The sequence below is a fragment of the Dendropsophus ebraccatus genome, chromosome 1 (assembly GCF_027789765.1).
Source record: "Dendropsophus ebraccatus isolate aDenEbr1 chromosome 1, aDenEbr1.pat, whole genome shotgun sequence".
NCBI classification, from domain to species: domain Eukaryota; kingdom Metazoa; phylum Chordata; class Amphibia; order Anura; family Hylidae; genus Dendropsophus; species Dendropsophus ebraccatus.
The window spans coordinates 18,060,789-18,086,124 of NC_091454.1; the positions used below are offsets into that span (position 1 = coordinate 18,060,789).

The following is a 25,336-nucleotide window of genomic DNA, read 5'->3' on the forward strand; positions in this document are numbered from 1 at the left end:
AATTTCAAAAAGGAAGAATAAACCAAGAACCTTCTAGACTAAGGGCCCTATTACAAGGGACGATTATCGTGCAAAAAATCGTTATATCGTTCAAATTTAAACGATAATTGTTCTGTGTAATTGCAGGCAACGATCGAAAAATCGTTCGTGTGTCGTTGATCGTTGATTTAGGTCAGAACCTAAAATTATCGTTAATCGTTCGCTGTAATTCCACATTCGTTCGCTCAAGTACCGCATTTTTTCACTCGTTCAGTGTAATTGCACATTGTTCATTGTTTTGCTGCGATCAGAAGGAATAAACGATCATGGTAACGATCACAATAACAATCGTAGTAACAATCGTAACTAACAACCATCATTCTGTGTAATATGGTGACCGATTTTAGGTCGTTGCGATCGTTTATCGTTAGTCGTTAATCGTTAAAAATCGCTCCGTGTAACAGGACCCTAAAAATAGAACTAGGTACTCAAGTAATACAAGGGATACTGGGTTCGAATGCAAATAACATATGGCACTATAATCCGCACCACACTACAAAAGTCATGGATATTTAAAGAGAGACCAACAAGTTACAAACTGCTGATTCAGAGTAATGGATCAGCTGTAGGCCACCACAACACAATGGCCTTATTTTTTTGGACAGCTGTCATTTTGCACGTTATTTCAAGACAAGGACGTTATTTATGGAATAACAGTCAGTATTTGGGCACAAAATGATAGCCGCCAAAAAAACAGCCAAAAAAAAGTTGTGAGGCCATGGCCTTAAAGTGACACTGTCACCCCCTTTTTGTATTATGACTTCTCTACTCAGGTGTAAAGGGTTAATTTAGCAGTTTTCATACTTAATTTTATATCATACGTCATAAAGCTCGTTCCAGTAAAAAGTTATCTTTTATCATCTGCGGATTGTGCTATCTGGGCAGAGCTTCACATCCGAAGCGCCACTTGACCCCGCCCACAACGCCACAGTTGGCCCTGCCCTCTTAACATCATCATTGCATAGGCCCTGCCTCTCACCGGCCATTGGTATGGGCTGACCTAGAGGGTGTGGGGCCTAGACCTTTAGGTTGGCCTGGTTGTCAAGGGGCGTGGCCTATGCACAATGTCGTCACAGGGTGGGGCCAACAGTAAGGTTATGGGAGGGGCTAAGTGGTGCTTCGCTGTGAAGCCCCGCCCAGATAGCACAATCCGCAGATGACTTTTTACTGGAACAAGCACCATGACGTATGATATAAAATCAGGTGAGAAAACTGCTAAATTGACCCTTTACACCTGTGTAGAAAAGTCATAATGCAAAAAGGGGAGGACAGTGTCACTTTAAGATGTTGCGTATATGAGATGTTGCATATAGCAAATAGGCAGGAGAAGATTAAACAGTATGATCAAGTCTAGAGGGAGTCTGAGAAGAATGACAACCCTCGTGGAAATTATGTCTAAAGTGAATTTGAGAAATTTTTCTAAATGTTTTTTATATATATATATTTTTTGAAGGTCGCCAATGAGCGGATTATTATACCAGGGAAAGGTAAGTTCTGGTCTATGGAGCACCCAACGCCCGATCCTTGTCAGACTACACCCTCGCTCACAGACTATTATACAAACTGCTTACTAATAGTCGGCCCTGTCTAAGCATATTTCTGGCATTTACTAGTTAGGAAAAAATGACGGTTGCCAGTAGAATGAATCAATTGACTCACATGAAATTACAGTTCACGAAAGTCTTATGATATTTGTGACGATGATATAATAGTAACACTAGTTTTATTATATTTTCAATGCAGGAAAGAACTGGGTTCAACCACAATAGTATAGAAAGCGCCCTTTAGTCCATTACTGGATGTAAAACGTGTTTCAGACTTTCCATGCCCTAAATTTAAACATAAAATATATTTATTTATTTAAAAATAAAATTTTTCCGGATCAAAGTAAATATTATGATTTTTTGTTATTGTTCGTTAAGTTTTACTTAACCCCTTAAGGACCGGGCCAGTTATGTTTTTTGTGTTTTCATTTTTTCCTCCTTGTGCTTAAAAGGCCATAGCACTTGCAATTTTTCACCTAGAAACCCACATGAGCCGTTATTTTTTGTGCCACTAATTGTACTTCGCAATGACAGGCTGAATTTTTTCATAAAGTACACTGCAAAAGCAGGAAAAAAAATAAATGTGTGGTGAAATTGAAAAAAACAAACAAATTTTGTTTATTTGGGGGGTATTTGTTTTTACGCCATTCGCCCTGGGGTAAAACTGACTTGTTATGCATGTTCCTCAAGTCGTTACGATTACAACGATATGTAACATGTATAACTTTTATTGTATCTGATGGCCTGTAAAAAATTCAAACCATTGTTAACAAAAATATGTTCCTTAAAATCGCTCCATTCCCAGGCTTAAAGCGCTTTTATCCTTTGGTCTATGGGGCTGTGTCAGGTGTCATTTTTTGCGCCATGATGTGTTCTTTCTATCGGTACCTTGATTAGGCATATGCGCAAATTTCTGGATTTGATGCGCAATTTTACACTTTGGCATTTTTTTGGGCTTATGCTATTTACCGTGCAAGATCAGGAATGTGATTAATTATTAGTTCGGGCGATTACGCACGTGGCGATACCAAACATGTTTATTTATTTATTTTTATTTATAACATGGGAAAAAGGGGGACTTCTAGTATAAGCACACTGATCTCTCATTACGATCTATGCTGTATAGATATACAGCATAGATCGATGAGATAGGCACTCGATTGCTTCCGGCTGCTGCAGCCGGAAGCAACTGAATGCCGAGTCGGGATCAGCGCCATTACGGCGCAGACCCTGGATGGAGTAGGATGTGTGGATCGCTCCTCCGGGACGTGCGATCCACCCCACTAGACACCAGGGAACGGCTCCGGAAGGTAATCTGACGCAGCTGTCAACATGCGGCACCCGGGACCGCGGCGGTTCAGAGCGGGGTCGCCGCACGACCCCGCTCTGAACTCCCTTACCGACCACAGGGCGTAAATATACGCCCACGGTCGTTAAGGGGTTAAAAGAAAAAAAATCTTTGCATTGCTATATAAGGACCCCAGTGCCTTATGTTTTTGGGAGATGTAAGATGACTCCAAAAAAAGTTAAATTGCATGTATGGTACACAGCAATATGTATTGCAGGGTACTGGCATATATTATCTACTATTACTTCCCGCCTAAAGGTCCCTGTACACCTTCAACAACTGACGGACGAATGATAATCTGGTCATCAGTTGTATCTCCTGACCGTGAGTAAGCCACAGCAAGAGAGCACTTGGTGCAGCTTATCTCTCCTGAAACAAAGGGGGTCACTACTAACATCATCATGGTCAAGGTTTTAGACATTCCCATACATGCTAGGGCACAGACACTCTATGACACATCAATTCGACAATTTCATGGACAATAAGCTGGTCACAAAGTGTCACCCTTCTGTGAGCCCCAACAATCACTTAGACTGTTAGTAACTGCTCAGTTTTCCTGCACTGCCTCCACAGGGGAAAAGAGGAATTACACAATAGCGATAGTAGGTCCTCCAAGACAAGAGATGCTTTTTGTCTATTCATCCAGACACCCCTTAAAAAGAGCACCACTGTTTCATAAAACAAGATGGCTACCACCATTGTGTGCGTCTATGTGCGCGGACCATGTCTGCGCGGTGGCAGCTGTTCGAGAGATAACAGACTAGCTCAGTATGTCACAACAGACGTTGCGGTGATGGATGATGGCTAAATATGGTTTAGTTAATGTTTTATGCCATTAGAATAAATAGGATGCCTTGTTCCTAAATAAAGAACCTTGAGCTATTTAAGTCGGACTGTTCTCGTCCAAAGGTGAGACTGTTATAAACAACCTGGACGGTCGGATGACACGCGGTGATAGATAACTATACATTAGCTTCCCAAAGGAATTTTTCCCACGTACTTAAGCTTAAGGAGGCATATGCCGTAAGTGATGTCATTAATGGCTCAGCCGGTGTTAATATATGGAGAACTTTTATATCTCCTGCCAGTTAAACTCGCAAACAACTTATCAATGTCATAGAGGATCTCCCGTGGAGTAATCTAAAGAGACACTTGTGGCCGTGCTTTCATCTAGGACGGTGGGATTTGTATATATTACCATTCTCCTTGTAGCACTGAAGAAAGGAACTCTCCATACAGATTTATACAGGGGATATGAATTCACTTTTTAAGGGTCTTCAATATTAAGTAACAAAATAAAAGGTCAAAAGTAACAAACAAACAAACTAAAAAAAAAAAAGATGTGAGTCCTGTAAAAAAGCTGAAGGCCCAAAGAAGGGATCAGCATAGATTAGGTGTTACATCCGATCCAGTGGTCTACTGCTACCTATTTTCAGCTGCCAGATACCAGGAAGTCAGCTCCAGGGTGGGCAGAAGTTATCTGCGTTGATTTTTCCCTCAAAAACCAAAGAAAAAAAACAATCTTTTCTCTTGTCCACACTCAGAAGCTGCAGCAGCATGGAGAACATTATAGAGCAATACTATGCAGTGTTACTATTAATCAAGAAGTGGGATAAGATGGAACACTTGCTAGATGCAGCAGCATCTCTGATGGTCTTGGCTTCTCTCTTTCTGCAGAAAGGATCAGTACGGACCGGGTGTTACCCAGATCCAGCACCAGACTTCTACTTGTGGCCTCCAAGTCCCTGCTCCCAGATGCCAGATATCTCTTAAAGTGATATTGTCAGCCCCCTTATTCTTGCTTCATTTCATCAGTGAACAGTGTCACCTAGGCGGGGACAGTCGGCCTAACTGCCATGAAGCCCCGCCTAGGTTTCACTGTCCAGTCCACCACTGAAATTGAATTGAATTTAAGAGCAGAAAGTAGTAGTTTCATACAGGTATATGTCGAATGTGCAGCATCTAAGCTTGTGAATGTGGAAGGTGCGGAGAACTGCACATAGAGTAAGGGGCGTGACAGTAAGTCCACAGCCATCTTCTATGATGTTTCCCATACACAGCACACAGAGGGAAAAAAAAAGATCCTGCTCTCCTATCTCTCTTTCTGACAGTCAGAAGCTGCGGCAGCATGGGGGACATTAAAGAGCAATAATAATAGTCAGCGTTACTGAAAACGAAAAAGGAGGATAAGATGTGACACTTGCTAAAGGCAGTATAATCTCTGGGTTTCTGCAGCCTCTCTGTTTCTGCAGCTGCACCCTCCTCCTCTTCTCTAGATAGGAGCATCTGTAACCAGATCCTTCAGTGAGTTGTAATCTGTCGTCATCATTTCGGAAAATGGATTTTCGCGAGGGAACTAAGTGTGAGTGTTCAGGGCAGGAGACGCTTTACACTTGGTGGTGTGCATAGAGCAGAGAGTGCCTTATAGCAACATAAACTTTATTGATCTCCTGAAAAAGGTCCAGGACTCTACTGCAACCATAGTCTGCTGCCACTCAGGACCCTAAGCAGGTGCATGGTCTGCCACAATGTAGGTATAAATATGTACTGACTGAGACACTGTAGAAGACATCTGGGGTTAGGGAAAGTGGGAGTCCAGAGAAAGGACAGGATAATCTACACTAAAAAAAAAAAACATCGTCTACGTAGCCCTAGTACTACTACATGTCTACTCAGCCTTAACCCTCCCTGGCAAGATCAAGTCCAATCTGAAAGTCAAAAACACCTCTTTAATAATCCCTTTAAAGATCTTTTTCCATATTTTTGGGCGATACGCCCTTTAACTACAATAATAGTCATAAAACCAAAAGCACGACATGAAGCACCTGATTCCCAAACACATCTGGGTAGAGATTTGCGCAACTTCTCTATGTGCCGTGATACCTGGAAGTGCCTTAGAGCATCGCTACTATTTTACAGAGAAATGGATTTCCTCCTTGGGTTTTCAGTTCTCTAATTCCATTGAAATAATCACTGTGAGAAACTAAAAGCAGAAAACCTGGCAGGACCCAGACCAACTGCTCGGAGAGTGACATTTACTTCTATGAGCTGCACATTCATCATTTTGGTGGAGTCATCCAGATTCTTTTTGGATTATTCTTCTCTCTGGGCTAATAAGGGTTTGGGTCCATTGAGGAGAATGTACTGGTTGTACTATGGACTTTTTTTTTAATGTGTTATATGAGATCCATTCCTGCTTCCCGGACAGGGCATCTCCCTGAAGACGCTCACGTGTATTGTGCAAAATAAAGAAATTCCAAATATACATCCTAATCTTTTTTCCTCTTAAAGGAAACATAAAAATTCCCTGTCAACCCAGGATAACAGCCTGATTTCCTCTTGGACAGATCTATTTCCTATTTTTTGTGTAGGCAAATCCATTATAGATCGGTAGACTTGCCAACTCGAAAGATGTGAATGTCATAAGACATAATAATAAATGGTGGAAAATATAACTCATTCTACAAATCTTCCTCTCGGAGGCAACTGGACCACAATAGAATATGATACAAGATGATAAATAATATAGATAGATAACATGATATAAGTGAGAGAGACCTGTTGGGCAGCCTAAATCTCTAAGACACAGGCGCAACCCCCTATGGAGACAGCCCTGCTAGATTTATAATGGTCATACACAGTTCTTCTCCAGTTGTTGGTTTGGGAAGAATGATAGAACTTGACTTTATTAGGCAATAGTGTTGAGCGGAGAAGCTGTATTGTTCGGATTGGGCAACATCCTCCGAACACGAACACTTGATATTTAACTCCCCACGGTTGCAGAAGTTGGATGTTGCCCTAGGGAGTCCTGGAAAACATGGATACAGACACAGGCCATAGGCCGTATCCATGTTTTCCAGGACTGTTTAGGGCAGCATCCAACTTCTGCAGCCGCATGATGTCAAATGCCAAGAGTTTGGATAGGAGGACGTTAATGAACCCTTAAGGTTTGGGATCTCTGCTCAACACTACTAGAGAATATTAGGAGTGCTTCTCTGTAAAGCAGCTCTCTAATTCCAATATTAGCACTATAAGATCTGGTAGTCTATCCACCAAAAGGGATCAATGACTACTTTCCTATATGATGACCTTTACTATGGGATGCCAGTTTGCCCATCTTGGAAGAATATCTTACCTCCTAGAAGAAACTATACTGGTGGCACCATAGGTGGGATGGTGCACTATACGCACTAGTGGTCTTACCCCCCAAAATTGATAGACATCTACTTTTTTATATAGTGACCTTTACTATGGGACATACGTTTGCCCACCTTGGATTGAGATCTTACCTATTAGAAGAAACTCTGTCGGTGGCACCATGCGTAGACCAATGCACTATAGGCTCTAATGGTCTATCCGCCAAAATGAATGGACAGCTATATGGTAACCTTTACTATGGGATGCCTGTTTGCCCACCTTGGAATAAGATTCTGCCTACCAGAAGAAATACTACTAGTGGCAACATGGGTAGACCAGTGACTACTTTCCTATATGGTGACCTTTGCTATAGAATTCCAGTTTGCCCATCTTGGAAAGAGATCTTCCATACCATAAGAAACTCTACTGGTGACACCGAGGTAGTTGACTTTAACCTCTGGTAATCTATCCACCAATGTAAGTGCATACGATCCCCCCCAATATTGGCACAATACGGTTAATAGTATGATGAACGAACACGCTCATAGTACACAGAGATGTGTGGAATGTTCATTCAAGGACGAGTCTACCTAACCTCTTCTATCTATGACCATGAAAATAGCCATAACATCCCGGCCTGGTGTTATTCATTCATGGATGTACACAAGTCCTTTCATCGGAAAAACAACTGCGCATTGTAAAGCGTGGTCATGTTTGATGTCATCATTTGTTATAACGCTTAAAGCTGTCTGGTTCTCAACGCTGTATCAAACAAACAGAGAAACGCGTCTGTGCTATAGCCAAAATACCAACACTGCTATACGAAGTCAATGTGCAATGTCCCCGGAGGAAGCGACCCATTTATAGAATAGAAGAGAAAGAACAGGCAGGGCAGTATTCTGCAGGACCAAGAACCGATACAAGGATGTTCCTTAGTCTCCTCGTGAAAATTTACATTCAGTTTTACAGTAAGGTCGTGTAAACATCTAAACCATAGACTGAATCAAATGGAGAGTCTTACATCCTGTCTCTATTTTTGGATGGATCTGTGTATATGAACCATATGTGTTTTTTTTTTAAGGAATGTTTTTTGGTGTTCTGTGTTTCCAGATTATTTAATCTTTGATTGTCTAAATTATAAAAAAAAAACGGGAACCCCCCCCCCCCACAAAATCATCATGCATGGTACGTAGACTGGTGCGCTATAAGCTCTAGTGGTCTATCCACCAAAATGAATTCACAAGATTCACGAGAAATGTCGGAAATTTTTATGTAAACATGATCTGTAACCATAGATGCAATGTTTATAAAGAAGATGAAATATTCTGATAATCCATGTAGAAGTTTTTACACATTTTGCTACATAATATAGCACTACTGCACCATAATTCCTATATACAGTTTTCTTACCAGGACCATGTTTCAAGAAATGTCTCCATTAGGTTAACCCAATTAGATATCCGTATCTTCATCTAAGATCTCATGAGTGGTGAACGGAGCCAGTATGGTGACACACCAAGCTCCTATGGTTCCACCATATGGTGCCCTCATACGGCACCATATCATGGAAATGTTGTATTCGGAATATAGAGTTACAGTAGGCTGTTATGGGTATCATGGCTCCATATAACTCGGAACCCATTTGGAGCCATAATATGACCATGTGTATGAGGTCTGAACATGACTGTATTAGGGTATATTCACACTGTGTTTATGCCATATACTGACCATATAGCAATATAGCATATATGGCCTACTGTATAAGAGAGTGAGGCCTGCTTTCTTATAAAGTAAAATAATACACATGGTGGTGTATACCACACCGAAGGAGGGCACCATTCTGGCTTTCATTAGAACTAGTGTTGACTGAGCATGCTCTATCAGGCATAATGCATTTTCACAGCCTTTACCCATTGTGTGTGTGGGGGGATAAATTATACTTACTGTCCTGGGCTTACAGCATCTTCTTGTTCTTCTGCAATTAGCCAATCAGTAGCTGAGGTGGGACACATAGAAACCGCAGGAAATTCCATTCAGCAAATCTGCCACTGTAGCAGTGTCCCACCTCCACCACTGATTGGCTGATTGCAGATGAAGGAGCTGAGGATAGAGGACCGTGCCAGGAGCCCAGCATGGTAAGCATAACCCACCCCACAAGGATGTTAAGTGGGAATGCACTTAACCTACTGGGGGGGGGGGGTCAGAATCTATCTTTCTGATGTTTTAAGGTATGCCGAGCAGTAGCCACCTGGTTAAATGCTTGAGTCTCCCATTGACTTTAATGCCGTTCGTTACTAGATTTGACCATTCGAGCATTGAAAAATTCACAATTTGTGGCACTTTAGTGCTCGCCCAACACTTATAAGGACAATTAACGATTAAGGCTACATCATTTGGGACTATTACACATGGTTTTTATCCGTCAAATAGGCTGCTATAGCCCAGCATAGTAAGGCTAATAATCAGCCAATAACCTAGTTTGCCTGTTCGTTGGCATGATCTGGCCATTCTGACCAGCTGAAAAACCATTGACTGTCCGCTGCACATCCCCCCATGTAATAAGAGATGAGGAGCCAATGGCCGATTTCAAGAAAGAACAATCTAATGATCTTTCGTGCCTTGTGAAGACTTTGTAAATGAGTGCCGAACGAGCACTGACTATCTAACACACCTCTTTGGTGTACTCTCTATAGCTGTAAAGTTGACTGTTTTCTTCTTCTCTTGACATCCGGCGTATTTGCCAAAAGCTTTCCCACCATATATGCTCAACGTGTTCACTAGGGATGGTCCGAACCCTCCATGGTTCGGGTTCGTATGAACCTGAACGCTCGGCATCAGATTCCCGCTGTCTGCCCACTCCGTGGAGCGGGTGGATACAGCGGGAGGACCACCTGGAAAACTGGGATACAGCCTATGGCTATGGCTGTATCCCAGTTTTCCAGGCGGTCCTCCCGCTGGATCCACCCGCTGCACGGAGCGAGCAGACAGCGGTAAGCATTACCGAGAGTTCGGGTTCGAACAAACCCGAACCGAACTCGGTTCGGACCATCCCTAGTGTTCACCCAAACCCAGTGTGAATATGGCCTTAATCCTACTCTGGTAACAAGAATGGTTTTCCATGCATGCCACTTTTTTTCCATTTGCAATGAGGACAAAAACTAAACTGGGCAGCATGGGTATATCGATGACATTTTTAGAATTCGGAAGAAAAGAGTTCATAGAAACAAGACCTGTATATAGTAGTAACCAAAACCTAATAGGCACAGGAAGATGATGGGTACAATGGACTCGAGTGAAGTGCCCAAATACCCTTGTATACGAACGGTGCCCATACACTTTAATCAACAGTTGGTCAAACCGGCCAACTGGTTGACTCTCTAAAGTGAATAATGACCTCCCGACTGGTCTATGACAGATGATATTGGGGCACGCAATGGTTGGGCATGATGGATTTCCGCTTCTACAGGGAGTAGAATTGGACATGGGACATGTAGATGGTTTGCTGGTTCTGTCGGAAGTTGTGTTTGATGGGTCTTAAATGGTGCAGACCTGCATACAATATGGTCCCCTTAGAATCTACAGGTTAAGCAAATAATGAACTGGAAATAAGTCAAGTCATGAAACCAGGACATTAGGACCTTCTGTTGGACTTGGTTAGGAGTCTGGTGGTGTCAAGCAGTTCCTTAAAGGGGCCTCATTTTTATCTTATGTATAGTGATGACTAAATTAGGTATTGTATATTGTTCTTGAAAGGTCTATTACAAAATCTTTTTTTTAATTGTTTTTTATATAAGAGTAAGACAAAGCCGAAGTCACAGAAAGTTCAAGTCTGATACTCTCACGAAGCGAGAAAGTCGTCTGCCATGTGATACAGCAAATTCCATTGACTTGAGCCGAGTCTCCTGAATGGATGTGGTTTATGAATCAGTGAGGCCATTTCACCATCAATCACATTTCCAGGACAATGAATAAAACTGCAATTAGCAATTGTGTATAACAAAAAGTTGTGGTGTCGGGAGGATTCTGGGTAGTCATTCATTACGGGGTATAGGTTCCTGTAAGGCTGAAATAAGTAGTCATGTTTTCTGCAAGTAAACAGTGTAATCTTTAATTCAGTAATTCTTTCCTTATGTTCCTCCTCTGACCCCATCTTCCTGGTTTTCTCTCCCTTTTCCTGTTTCCTTTCTCTGTAGTTAAACAAAAAAAAAATAAAAAAAATTATCTGTTGGTGTGGAAGTGTATAACTTGTGATCTGAGTGGGAGTCATTCACCAGAAGGATGAAACGTTTCTATGAGGAGGCCTGGAAATCCGTGTTGTGTGGTTTATCCATTAAGGGTTTTCTATAGAAATGTTATTACTTGTTATGTAACTCAATGGATGAAAGAAAAAGGGTTATTATGTGTCTAATGTGAGCGAAAAGACGTATAACAAGCAATGAAAATCTATCTCCTATCTATCTATCTATCTATCTATCTATCTATCTATCTATCTATCTATTATCTATCTATTTCCTATCTATCTATCTATCTATCTATCTATCTATCTATCTATCTCCTATCTATCTATCTCCTATCTATCTATCTATCTATCTATCTATCTATCTATCTATCTATCTCCTATCTATCTATCTATCTATCTATCTATCTATCTATCTATCTATCATCTATCTCCTATCTATTAATCTATCTATCTATCTATCTATCTATCTATCTATCTATCTATCTCCTATCTATCTATCTATCTATCTATCTATCTATCTCCCTATCTATTATCTATCTATCTATCTATCTATTTTCTATCAATCTATCAATCTATCTATCTATCTAATTATCTATCTATATATCTATCTATCTCATATCTATCTATCTATATTCTATCTATCTATCTCCTATCTATCTACAGTATCTATCATCTATCTATCTACTATCTATCTCCTATCTATCTATCTATCTATCTATCTATCTATCTATCTCCTATCTATCTATCTATCTATCTATCTATCTCCTATCTATCTATCTATCTATCTATCTATCTATCTATCTATCTATCTATCATCTATCAATCTATCTATTTATCCATCCTCTATCTCTCTATCTACATATCTATCTATCTATTGCTACGTTTACACGGAACGATTATCGGGCGAATTTTCGCGATAACGATCGCATTGAGCGATAATTGTTCCGTGTAAGCGCAGCGAACGATCAAGCGATTAGCTAAAAATCGTTTATTTTGATCTTTGAACATGTGAATAAATCATTGTTGATCGTTCGTAAAAAATTCACAGATCGTTCCGTGTAATCAGTCGTTTACTGATTTTACCTATGTGCGAGATAGGCTTAAGCAATCCCAAAACTATCGCAAAACAAATTTTCTGTACGATATATCGTTCCATCTAAACGCTGATCGTTATAAAAAAAATCGTTACTTCGAAATCGTTAATCGTACGATCGGGCGAATTATCACTCCGTAGCATATCTCCTATCAAGATTCTCCGGTGGGCCCGCAGCTTTAGAACCTGCACAAACACTGACTGACATGTCGTCGTTTCTTACTGGTTCTTCATTGGTGAGCCCCCAGCATTATTTCCTCTGGTGGGCCCCAGATACCCCAGTCCTACACTGTCCACCCCCCCCCCCCCCATGGTCATGTGAGGTAGGAGGAACCAGAGACCCCAGATCTCAGTTCTGGTGATCGGTGGAGGTTCTGGTCCCAATGGCGGGGCTCTCAATGATCAGACATTGCTATAAATCCATTTAGTGTAAGCACACAATATACACCCAGACCGCCAACAAGCTTCCTTCCCCTTTTCTATCAGATTCATCACAGTAATAAAAATGGTGGCTTGTTGTGATAACTGAGCAGCATCTTGTTCCTACATCCACAAATTTATAGAAAACACCGATGAGTATCCTCCAAAAGAATGATACCAATACTGATGACATTACAAACAATAATCACCCGTCCTGAAGGGTCATAAAACACGGCCAAAGAGCAGAATAAATATCCCATAGCGGTAACATAAAGATAAGTATGAAGAATGCAAAAGAGACAAAATAAACCTTGAAATCGTTTGTAGCGTTTGTTTGCGCATAACAAACAATTTTAGAATTCTTTCAATGTTTCAGATGTCAACAGAGAAAAAAAAAAAAAATGAGTAATTTGTCGGATGTTGGGAAGCGAGCAGGTCCACGGCTCGCCTGAAAACAAATAGCGCTGTCTCCTGATACTTGCCAGTTGACCTGCGACCTCTGCTCAATTTTTGTCTTTCTTTGACAGGTTAATGGACCATAATTTCAGAGATGAAATAGTTTGCAGGTTATGGTAATAACACGGCCAGTTCTCTATTTGATCTTCGCTGCCTATACTTTATTATGCGTCTGTTTTTTTAGCAGCTGTTTTGCTTTTCCACATGATTATTTTTACTTTTTTTTACTATAGGTTGCTATCCTTTTTTGATGGAAGAAGTTACCAGAATTGATCTGGTCAGACGTTGTTCTATTCCTGTGACTCCCCCCACAGATGGGCTAGCTCACGGCAGAGCTCACGGGGGCACGCACGGCACATGCCCTGCCTTCCCTCCCGACCCCCGCTGACTTCCGTAGCTACCATCGGGACTCTGCGATCAGTTTGCAGAGCCCCGATGGACACCGGAGAGAGAATTCTCCCTCTGTAGAGGGAGAATTCTCTCTCTGGAGCCCTATAGATGCTTTGGTCGTGCTGACCACAGTATCTATAGAGTTAACTGTCAGCACCGGAGCGCGACTCCAGTGCTGAGAGTTGCGGCGGGTCCCCAGCTATCACTGATAGCCGGGACCCGCTGGGGATGACACAGGTGCAGCTTCTGTGCCTGTGTCATCCTAGAGCGTTAATTAATGTTAATTAACAGTGGGGTGGCGGGAGGGGGTTAAAGGGAAACTCCAGCGGAAATAAATTCTTTCAAATCAACTGGTGTCAAAGAGTGCCTGCCTATGAGCTGCCTTATGTCCTGCAGGAAGTGCTGTATTCTTTCCAGTCTGACACAGTGCTCTCTGATGCCACCTCTATCCATGTCAGGAACTGTCCAGAGTAGTAGTAAATCCCCATACAAAAACCAGGAAAAGCTGGATCCAGTCCTGGGAAACTTCTTCCAGTTACCCAGTACTGCATCCCGTCCACAACTTTTACCCCGCCCCATGATGTCATTGGCACATAGGCCTTGCCCCCTCAGTGGCCATTGGAATAGTGGGGCCTAGACCTTAAGGCTGGCCTGTTCCAATGGTTGTTGAGGGGCGGGGCCTATGTGACGATGACATCACGGGGCAGAGCCACTGGGGGGGTTGTGGGCGGGGCTAAGTGGTGCTTCGCCCGTGAAGTCCCGCCCAGATAGGACCATCCGCAGATGATAAAAGATCACTTTTTACTGGAACAAGCACCATGACGTATGATATAAAATAAGGTATGAAAACTGCTAAATGTACCCTTTACACCTGAGTAGAGAAGTCATAATGCAAAAAGGGGGCGACAGTGTCACTTTAAAAAAAATTTCACCATTCAATGGAAATATCTCTTACCTGCAGCTCTCCAGCACTTGCAAAAGTCAAGATCTAGTACCAGTACTTCCGTACCATTGTTGATACAACAATTCTCCATTACTCTGCAATACCAAGGCTGAATGGGTTTGATATATGACAACCAATTTACTAAAACAGAAACGTGGCTGAAACACTGCCACCTCCCGTCCTCCCCTCCCGTCCTCACACAAAGTGCCTCACCCAGCAGAGGGCGCCAATGAGAACAGTATAAAGCTCAATGAGCTTAAATCAACCAAACTGTCCGCTAAATATAAACATTCTAATAGTAAATTTTAACTTTTTCATTCTTGTGACTTTTTACACAGTATATAATGGAACTAGTTAACGGCACAGTCTAAACTAATCTATCTCTGTCGCTTTGCAGCACCCACAGATTTCCTGTACGAGTCCATGAAGTCATACGTGCTCTAATGGATTTTGGAAAGAAAATGTTCAATGCCATCTAATGTGTTTGACAGCAGTAAAGAATTTCTTTACACGCTTAAGAAAAAACAGAATCCAACATGGCTACATAAATTTTTATCACTTAACTTGCCATATTATTTTGCATTGGATCCACTTGTTGGCTGGTGGACAAACTGGTGCAGATTAGTGTGAGAAAACTAAATGGGGGTCATTCAGGTTCTAACAAAGTCAAATGGACAATGACCTGAGTTCCCAGCAGAAAATTTAGTTTCTGAGCAAAGCTGTCAATCACCCGGTAGCCACATATGGGCCTTCATTTATCAAAGCTAACAGAGAAACTGACCTTGTTGCCACAGTGCAGTGTGTTTTTGGCAGTGTAAACATTGGGCGCTCCAATATGGACTAGGTTGTATTTGCTATTCCTTAATACAATCATTAGAGTGACTCCATTGTCTCTTTTGCCAATAGCTATTGCTTCCTAATACACCATAACTATAGCCTATAGCGAGGAAGAGGAGAAAAAGTCGCAGCCAGAAACTTCTGTTGGCAGCTTATCTCTATGGAAAACAAAGGGGTCGACAGGACTTGAGGAAAATAGCCGAGTTTGGCAACTTCTCCGAACAAGAACACTCGCATTTGGAGAAGTTGGATGCCGCCCTAGGGCTGCCAGGAAAACATGGATACAGTCATAGGTCATAGACTGTATCCATGTTTTTTAGGACTCTCTAGGACAGCATCCAACGTCTCCAGACGCTGAGTGTTCAGGTTCGGAGAAGTTGCTGAACCCAGACAGTTTCCTGAAGTCCACTCCACACTAATCGACAGATCTGTTTGAGAAGATCACCCCTCTATCCAGACCAGATTTTTGATGGATTTTCTGTCCACTTTAAATTTTGCAGAGTGGTCAGTTTCAACTTTTGACAACTTTTCATTGCAAATTCCTCAAAGAGGTTTCACTATACTATTACAGTGGTGCATTGGTTTAAGAGTAACTTGGATTAAAAGTGTTTTGCAGGAAGAGCTCACAGTTTTTCAAAATTTTAATTTGGTTTAAGAGCATTGCTTTGGTGTAAGAGCTCCCTGTACTGGGTGGGAGGGGGAGTGGGGGAGGGGCATGGTCTGCATAGCGAGGTCTACAGCACTGTACTCTGACCCAGGAAGTCTCCCTCACTTTCTAAATCATGGCAGATCCACTTCAGGCTGGGGCTTGCATCAGAGGACAGGACTGTGGAGGTAATGTTTTCATAGCTGTAATCTCTCTCTCCTCGGGCAGAGAGCGCTGCTATACTGTGCCCACATATGCCCTGCTCATTCCTTCCTGCTCCCTGCAGTCTCTGTCAGCCCTTGAGTTTTCCATCCTCTCCATTCCTGCTATAATGTGCCTGTACTTACACTCAGCTATACACACTGCTGCTATAATGTGCCTGCACTTACATTCAGCTATACACACTGCTGTATAGAGAAGTTTCTGTCACTCTCCTCCTGCACAGCTCTGTGATTCTCACTTCCTGATTGGTCCATGCTGAACACCCCCCCCCCCCCTTCCCCATAGCTGTGACCACACAGACCTCTGACAGCAGCCCTGCTTCTCTATTCTAGCCTGTTGTACTACGCTACTGCATTATGGGCATCTGCAGTTCCATCCTGTATCTACAAACTGCGGCTGTTTTTCAGGATTATGCCCTCACTATACATTATACTTCACATGCTGACTGCTATACTGTACAGTAACTTATAATATCACATATTCATCTGCTTCTCATTGTTTATTTCATTTGTTTTACCTGTTATTCAGAATAACAAAATCATTATTTTTGGGGTGTGGAACCAATTGTATGCATATCAGTGATTTCTTGTGGGAAAATTTGTTTTGGTTTAAGAGTGGATTTGGATTACAAGCACGGACCCGGAACGAATTATACTCGTAATCTAAGGCACCATGGGTACTTGGCTCCGTGTATCACACGGTTGTACCAAATCCACCCTAGCAGTATTAATTCATTACATTACACTGTCTCTTCATTCTGGCTCTTTAGCTGCCTATCGCTAAGGATGTAACTATAGGGGATGCGGAAGGTACAATTCCACCCATGCCCGCAAGTCTGAGGGGGTCTTATAAGGTCTCATTTCCCTTTACAGTATGAGAAGACTGGGACTAGCATACGTAATAGTACTAGGTAATGAAGCATTATAGCTGAGGGGCCCTGGTACAAATTTTGCATTGGGGCCCAGCAGCTTTAAATGGTACCTGCACCATGCAATCCATTTGCCATATGATATTCGGATACACATGGAGACAACCAAGCCAGGTCGGTAATGCATGTGACCCTAACCGGATCAGAATGTTGGTCGCGAACAGTAACAACCTGGTGTGGTCATCGCCATGAAAAAATAAACTTACTGCTGCAAATGGATTGGAGTGAGTGGATAAGTGGATAGAGGATACTCTCATGTAAAGTTCTTATCCCCTACCTATTTTTGGGATTGTTGGGGGTCCCAGCAGTAGGACTACCACTAATTCCAAAATTGGGAACAAAGTTACCCCAGGAATGACTGATACTCACCAAGCATGTGTGGCCTGCACTAGATTCATTCCCTATGGGGTCACCACTTGGCACTTGGCAATGGCCGGTGGCCCTACAGAGAATGAATAGCTGTGCTTGCGTAGTGTGCACCATACGTTCATCAAATCACTATGGGGCCATTAATCAGACCTTCTCCGATTACCTTGTTATACCCTATCCATTGGATAACGTAAAATAAGAATACCCCTTTAAGTGACAAAATGATGATCTCACGAGCTTTATTTGTGAAAGAGAGACAAGTACATGAGACATGGCAAATCCCAACAGTGCCCCTATATCATAATATTTTACTCCATTACACCGTTCAGCGATGTGGCAATGGATGTTCTCCTGGTTCATACATATGTAACAGCACCTATAATAATGGAGGGTGGTTTACGTCTCTTCTTTTGGAACCAGCCGACAAGCGAAGTCGTCCACCAGTAACGTGGGCCTTCTCTTCCCCCAGTCTGTAAGTCTAATAGAGAATGATTTATCCCGAAGTCAGTAGGCCACTCCTCCGCATTACGACTTGAAAGAATTCTTTAAGGAAGGAACAGCTCAGAACTTTTTCTTCTTATTCCGCCTGGAATTCTATTCTGTAGGATTGTATCAGCCTGTCTGGGACTGAAAGGTGTTATGTATTTATGTGACATAGCGGCTTAGGCGGCCGGCATTCCCATATTTTAAAGTCGAAAAGTGGAGCTGGGTTCATTTCCTATGCCGTCTGGGAGATGTTTGCTTCGAAAACTTCTGCTCTCGGATCTTACCAGACAATTGTAAAGAATTTTTTTTTTCACCCTGTGAGAATAAGGGGGCACAAGAGGCAATGGCTGGCTTAAGTCAGGAGGAGGGCACCCCAGAGGTCAGATTCCATTCAGATGAAATCATATCCTTCTGTTCCGATAAGAGGAAACCCTTTTCATCGGGATCGGAGCTACATAAAAATATACATGCATATTAGAGCTCCCAGTATATAACCAGTGCACACTGTAATTGCCAAACAAAGAGCTGAGTGACAGGGCGGCATCTGCCAGCTTCCAAGTGGGGTAGACGGTGTCGGAAGGGTTACCCAGATACAGTGACCCAAGCTTTCCAGATGAAAGGCATCTCCTGAGAAAAGGAAGGCAGGGTCTCCTTTCTCCTCGCTAGAATTCCTTGCCGAAGCAGCTGCACTACTACCCCCTGTGTCAACACAAAATTATGACAAATCAGACAAGGAGATGTGTCCCTGAACAATAAGGCACTGAGAGGGACAGAAGGAAGGGAAGCCGGCTGCCCACATTGTGCTCCGCGAAAAGGAGATTCTAAGAAGAACCCGGGGATGGAATGCGGCAAGCTAAAGGCATTGACAAAATGGTATTGAGATGCTATAAAGGAATATCTTGCTGCTCAGCTATGAATAAGGAATCTAGCTAGGCGATCAGATGGCATGCTGGAACCTTCCCGACTTAAAGCCGTATTTGTCATGCTCCGCTCTGACCAAGTGGAAATGAAGAGAGGGCCTGTCAGAAAAATAAATTAGCATGTCCGAGCAGAAGGAAATCCAAGTGGGAAGGAATCTCTGGTAATAGTTCTAGAAAATACAAAAAAGTGGACATACAGTTACTGTACGCGGATTATGCCAAATGGCACCGAATACAAAGAGGCTCAGAGTTGGCGGGAGAAAGCGCTCAACATTGTGTCCTGGTAATAGGGTCAAAATTGTGAATGTTGTGAAATTATATTTTGGAAAGTCAACCCAGAGTTCTAGGAATCTTTTCGAGCCAATTTCAGATATGGTGCCAAGTCATGGTGTTTACCGTTGTGCTAAGATCGAGTAATAGGATGATTGGTATTTACGGAGTATAACAGTATTTATCTGTGCTAGTTGGGGAGACACAGGTGACTACTAAGCCACAGGTTGGGAATCGTAGAGTATGGTTATGAGTGTAGTGATGCCCTTTGATCTTCTTAGATGAAATCTACCGTCTTGGCCAGATCTTCTTGCCTAAGTCGTATTCTTTTGGACCTATACAGGTCTTCTTTTCTTATCCAGTCTCACCATCCTAACAACGTTGATGACTGATCCTCTCCAGTGATCGACATTCATGCCAAAAGAAAAGTTTGTAACTTCCCCTTCCCGTGCCCATCTCCACGAGAGAATGTCTGTGATAGATCACTTATGGAACGGCATGTCACGGCCTTGGCCTTCCTGCTGAATTGAGAAGGCTCGGTCAGCATGTCGCACTATCATTTTTGATTGGATATGTCACTTTCTGGCTTTTCTTGTTTCCTGCTTCAGCTCCCTACAGATTGCTTTCATTTAGTTAAATTGGTTTAAAAAAGCCCTTCAGACTGATTACTGGCCACTACCACCCCCGTGACTCAGTCCAGTATTTATGGAAGGACATTCCATCCCAGTCACCTCATTGTGAACAGTATACTCACGTCCTGATGGTTTGATCTGTCAGTGTCTAAAAACATTGGCGCTAGAATTAAAGGGATTTTCCCACTGACAGAATGATGGCTCATGCAATAGATATGGATGATAAAATGCATTTTAGAAAGTGCACCATTGTCAAGTTATCGAATTACGTGTTCCCCTATGTCCCTATGGTGATTTTAAAAGTAGTAAAGGTGAGTATGTCCACCAGCGCACTACTATTAGGTGGTCACACATGCTCAGAATTGACTGTTCACCTCCACCCGTATCATCTACACAGTGAAAGCTTTCTATAACTGCACATGGCACAGAGAGTTGCGGGAATCGTGGAGGAGTTCCATCCTGTTCACCCAAATTAAAGGCTACTAATAGTGTTGAGGCCGAATTCTTTGGGTTCGGCAACATTCTCCGAACCCTAACACTTGGCATTTAGAAAACATGGATAGGCTGCATTCATGTTTTCCAGGACTTCCTAGGGAAGCATCTAACTCTGAATGTCAAATGTAGGCCCCTCGGGTTAAGAGAACATTTTGCCCTCTCCACTTAAGACTAGTTACTAATTCACTTATAGGAAAACAGCCTAACGTGAATGGGATAAAAAGAAAGATCAGCTGACATTAGACTGAGCCTAGCGGTGTGCAGTTTTATGTCAGAAGCAGCACAGCCACCTGTGTAAAGGAGATACACAGACTCTACAACAGTAAAATAGTAGGACATTTCAAATTAATCCTATTTGAAAAGTTTTTGATTCTACATTTACGAAACAAATGAACAATAATAAAAAAAAATCTTTGGAAAAGATGCCTGGCCTTTAAGCAAGAAACATCTAGTCATGGAGCCAGAATAGGTATATCTGGCCTCAGAGCACCATGTCTGAACATGTGATTCAGAAGAAAAAGGGGTTCAATAGGTTTAGATACTTCTAGTAATGCATGTGCTGACCACATTTTTAATGTGCCAAAAATGTGTAACCAATAAAATTTGGTTTAAAGGGGTTATATAGCGCTACAAAAACATGGCCACTTTTGCCCCACTTTTGTCTCCAGTTCAGGTGTGGTTTGCAATTAAGCTCCAGTTACTTCAATGGAACTGAGTTTCAAACCCCACCCAGTCTGGAGACAAGAGTGGGGCAAAAGTGGCCATGTTTTTGTAGCACTGGATAACCCCTTTAAGTTAAAAATAGACAGACAACAGCCATATTGGGCATAGTCATCACTAGAGATGAGCAAATCACAAGTCTAAATGAAGAGAAGCTCTTTGTTTCATCGGCCAGTGACTTATCAGCCGTCTGTCTTTCAACTCTTTTCCGCTCCATGCTGCTCCACCCTGGGTGTCGGAAAAGTCTGGATCCAGAAACTTGGGGAAATTTCCCAGGACTGGATCCAGCTTTTCCCAGCACCCGGGGAGGAGTGGCAGGGAGTGTAAAAGATTTGAAAGACTGGCCGATAAGCCAGTTGCCGATCAAACAAAGAGCTTCTCTATGTTTAGACGACGATTCGCTCATCTCTAGTCATTACTATGAATATCAACAGGTGAATAAACCTAGACCATTCTGAATGCTAAAAGGTGTTGGATCCTTTAAATATAAACTCATTGTATATCTTTTTGAATCCTAACTGTTACTAGAACCTCCCTGATTTCCAACTCAGGGTCCTTCGAAATCCCAACTTATGGTGGATCCTTCTGAATCACAATTTTTGCTAGATCCTTCCAAATCCTAACTCTCAGTGTATTCTACTTAATCCTTACTCTTGGTGCATTCTTCCAATCCCAACTCTTACTGGATATTTCTGAATCACATCTCTTGCCGAATCCTTCCTTATTACCAACTCTGGCTCCTTCCAAATCCCAACTCATGGTGGAGCCTTCTGAATCACAACTTTTACTAAATCCCTCCTTATTTCCAACTCTTGGTCCTCCCACGTTCCAACTTTTGGTGTATTCATCCTAACCCTTACTCTTGGTGCATTCTTCCAATCCCAACTCTTCTTGGATGCTGTTTAAATCACAACTTGGAAAAGTTAGGAACCCAAACTGTGGGTAGATCTTTCTGAATCCTAACTCTTCCAAATCCCAATTCTTGGTGTATTCTTCTTAATCCTTACTCTTTGTGCATTTTTTCCTTTTTCAACTATTGCTTGATATTTCTGATTACCAACTCCTTGTTACCAACTCTGGGTTCTTCCAAACCCCAACTAATGGTGGATCCTTCCTTATTCTCAACTCTTGGTCCTTCCAAATTCCAACTTTTAGTGTATTTATCTCAATCCTTACTCTTGGTGCATTTTTCCAATCCCAACTGTTGCTGGATGGTGTTTGAATCACAACTTGGAACAGTTGGGAACCCCAACTATGGGTAGATCCTTCTGAATCCTAACTTCTTCCAAATCCCAACAGTCACTGTCTCCTTAAGATTTGCAACTCTTAATGGATCCTTCCAAATTATAACAAGAACCATCCAAATTTTGTACTTCTACCAACTCAAAGATCAATCCGTACTAAGCACCACCAACTAAGCAAGGACACCATCACCATGAGGAAAGGCACACACAAGTATTATTAACATTATGTGCTCTATATTTTTCCCCATCCGGAATCCTTAATACTTTCTAGCTATACATGGCTTTAAGTGCATCAAACATAATGAATCCCGGCCTATACATATGGCATTTACCCCTTTAAATAGGATTTCAACACATTTCTTGGCATGGACTGTCATTACATAATAACCACATGCTTTGTGAAATCTTGTAGTAGTTATTCTGGAGAAATGCTATGTAAAAACATGTTTGCTCCTCCGCTGGTTACCACATAATGCCTCTATTTTCACTTCTTAAAAGTAATAGACTTTCGCCCCAACATGATGGCAGCACAAAGTTGACTTTTACTTGACTTTTAAAAGGACTGCAATTAAAGGGGCTGTCCGGTGTAGAAAACTATTTTCAAATAGGCTATTATTAAATTGTAAAAATTCAGAATCCTCTTGTTTTAGTCAGAGTAAAGAGAGTCTACAAAGTACACCTCTTGCCCTAGAGGAGCTAACATGCCAGTAATGTAGCCCTGAGCCACAACCCATCAATTTTAATGAGAAGTGTGTAATACTTCATGTCCCCAGTGGGGGAGCTGCAGGGGAAAATAAGTATTTGCTGCTTGGATGCCTGTAGGATAAAGCTGACTGGTGGGAAATTCTGTGATCAGTTTATCACTGGGGGGGTTCTGCTCTAGGAACCACCCAGTAATGCTCATTGGTGACCCCATTCCTAAAACTCAAGAAAGACTTGGTAAAGTTCTTAAGGGCGTGGGTATTATTATTTTTTTTAACACCCCCCAATAATAGGCTAGCTACAGTCTGTCCCATTGTTAAAGGGGTACTCTGGCGAAAATCTTTTATTTCGAATTAAAGGGGTTATCCAGCGTGGGGGCACTTTTTTGAGGGGACCGGGCAGGAGGTGGCTGAAATAAAAGACGTCCACTCACCTCCCCGGTTCCAGCAGCGGGTCACTCATCGCGGCGCTCCGGTCCCCAGTTCCCGGCCACTTCCTGGTGTCTGGCGCCGCCCGAGACGCTATGTCTCAGGGCCGCTCAGCCATCTAGTGAAGGAGGCGGGATCCGTTTGAAGTCCGAATCGGGGACCGGAGCACCGCAATGATTGACCCGCCGCTGGAACCCCCCCAAAAAGTGCCCCCACGCTGGATTACTCCTTTAACTGGTTTCAGAAGGTTATATAGTCTTGTGGTGTATTCTTTCCATTCTGACACAGTGCTCTCTGTCGCCACCTCTGTCTAGAGCAGTAACAAATCCCCATAGAAACCTCACCTGCTCTGGACAGAGGTGGCAGCAGAGAGCACTGTCAGAGTGGAAAGAATACACCACTTCCTGCAGAACATACAGCCTTTGATAAGTACTGGAAGACTGGAGATTTTTAAACAGAAGTAAATTACAAATCTATATAACTTTCTGAAACCTGTTGATTTGAAAGAAAATTATTTTTTACCAGAGTACCCCTTTAAGAGTCCCAGAGATCAGCTTCAGTCCAACTGGTGGCAAGTGTTCAGTTCTTCTGCAGCACTCCCACAGGCGGAGAGAAGTATTACATAGTAGCTATTGACATCAGTATGATTATAGTATATATAGACAGGCTGAGTCCTCCATATAAAAAGACTACCTTAAAAGCCACATAAACCTCATGTAAAATCTACACACAGAGCCATCTTGGAGGCAAAATTTGGATCTCACCCACATGGTTAACATTACAATTGTGCATGTTGATGCAGATGAGCATGGGCCCTTATGGGGTCTTTATATACTTGTTCACATTTGTGCATTGTTCAAAAATGGTCAAGTACAGAAAAAGTTAAAGCACTTTTGCCCCACAAATTGAAGCCATGTTTTTTTTCACATCCTTGCCATAATAGGCACACAACCCCCTTAAAAAAAATCTTTAAAAACCCTCCAGTGAACCTCATCTGATATCCTCGAAGGGTTCCACTCCCATCTTAGGATCTCACCCAGGCGACTAACATCACAATTACGCCCGCCAATGCAGGTGGACATTGGTCCTATGGGGACCCTCTATGCTTTTTCACATGTGCACCCACTTTTTCTTGTTCATTGCACCATGGGAAAGTATAAGGGAAGTCTCAAAAATGGGAAAGCACAGGAAAAAGAACAAAAAACACAACACCCTGTAAGCTAAAGTAAGTTGCATAATATATTGAAGCCATGTTTTTCCGCTCCTATCATAAGAGACACTTATTATCTGCATCAACTGGTTTCAGAAAGTTATACAGATTTGTAAATTATTCTATATAAAAATCTTCCAGTACTTGTAAACTGCTGTATGTCCTGCAGGAAGAAATGTATTCTTTCCAGTCTGACACACTACTCTCTGCTGCCACCTCTGTCCATGTCAGGAACTGTCCAGAGCAGTAACAAATCCCCATAAAAAAACTCTCCTTCTTTAGACAGAGGTGTCAACAGAGAGCACTGTGTCAGACTGGAAAGAATACACCACTTCCTGCAAGACATACAGCAGCTGATAAATACTGGAATGCTAGCGATTTTTACATAGAAGTTGTTTACAAACCTGCATAACTTTTTTGACACCCTTTAAAGCTGCTTTCACACGTAACGGATCCGCGGCGGGTTTCTCGCTGCAAATTCGCAGCGAAACCCGCTGCGGATCCCTGCCCAGTACACCCTATGGGCAGACAAACTCGCAGAAGGATGCACATCCCGCTGCGAGTATGTCCACAGCCCGCCCCGTTAACCACCCGGCCGCTGAAGCGTATACTTCACC

At 42.3% G+C, this 25,336-nt stretch overlaps 1 long non-coding RNA gene across 1 annotated transcript in view; it reads left to right on the top strand.

The window, feature by feature from the left end:
• The window catches only part of LOC138789731 (uncharacterized), a 68,599-nt gene extending 57,287 nt beyond the window's left edge, over positions 1 to 11,312 (top strand). Inside the window, exon 2 of the long non-coding RNA XR_011362778.1 lies at positions 10,863 to 11,312. This is a non-coding gene — a long non-coding RNA (uncharacterized lncRNA). The remainder of the gene's footprint in view (positions 1 to 10,862) is intronic.
• Positions 11,313 to 25,336: the final 14,024 nt, after the last annotated feature.